Below are 458 nucleotides of genomic sequence, written 5' to 3'. Positions count from 1 at the left end.
TGGTGGTGATGATGACGGTGCTGGTGATGGTGATGGTGGTGGTGGTGGTGGTGATGGTGGTGATGATGATGATGGTGGTGGTGATGATGGTGGTGGTGGTGATGGTGGTGGTGATGGTGGTGGTGGTGATGGTGGTGGTGATGATGGTGGTGGTGGTGGTGGTGGTGATGGTGGTGGTGGTGATGGTGGTGATGATGATGGTGGTGGTGATGATGGGGTGGTGATGGTGATGGTGATAATGGTGATGATGGTGGTCATGATGGTGGTGGTAGTGATGGTGATGTTGTTGTTGTTGGTGGTGATCATGATAATGGTGGTGGTGGTGATGGGATGATGATGACTATCTTAAAAATGGTGTGACAATCAAGTGACAGAACATATGACAGAGAGGGAAATGCTTAGTACATATTAGATACCAGATGAATTTTAGATTCATTTTATTTCAAAGAGATTATGAA

The sequence above is a fragment of the Mesoplodon mirus genome, assembly GCF_964341445.2.
Source record: "Mesoplodon mirus genome assembly, chromosome: 14".
NCBI lineage: Eukaryota > Metazoa > Chordata > Mammalia > Artiodactyla > Ziphiidae > Mesoplodon > Mesoplodon mirus.
Note: the sequence above shows the minus strand (reverse complement) of the source record.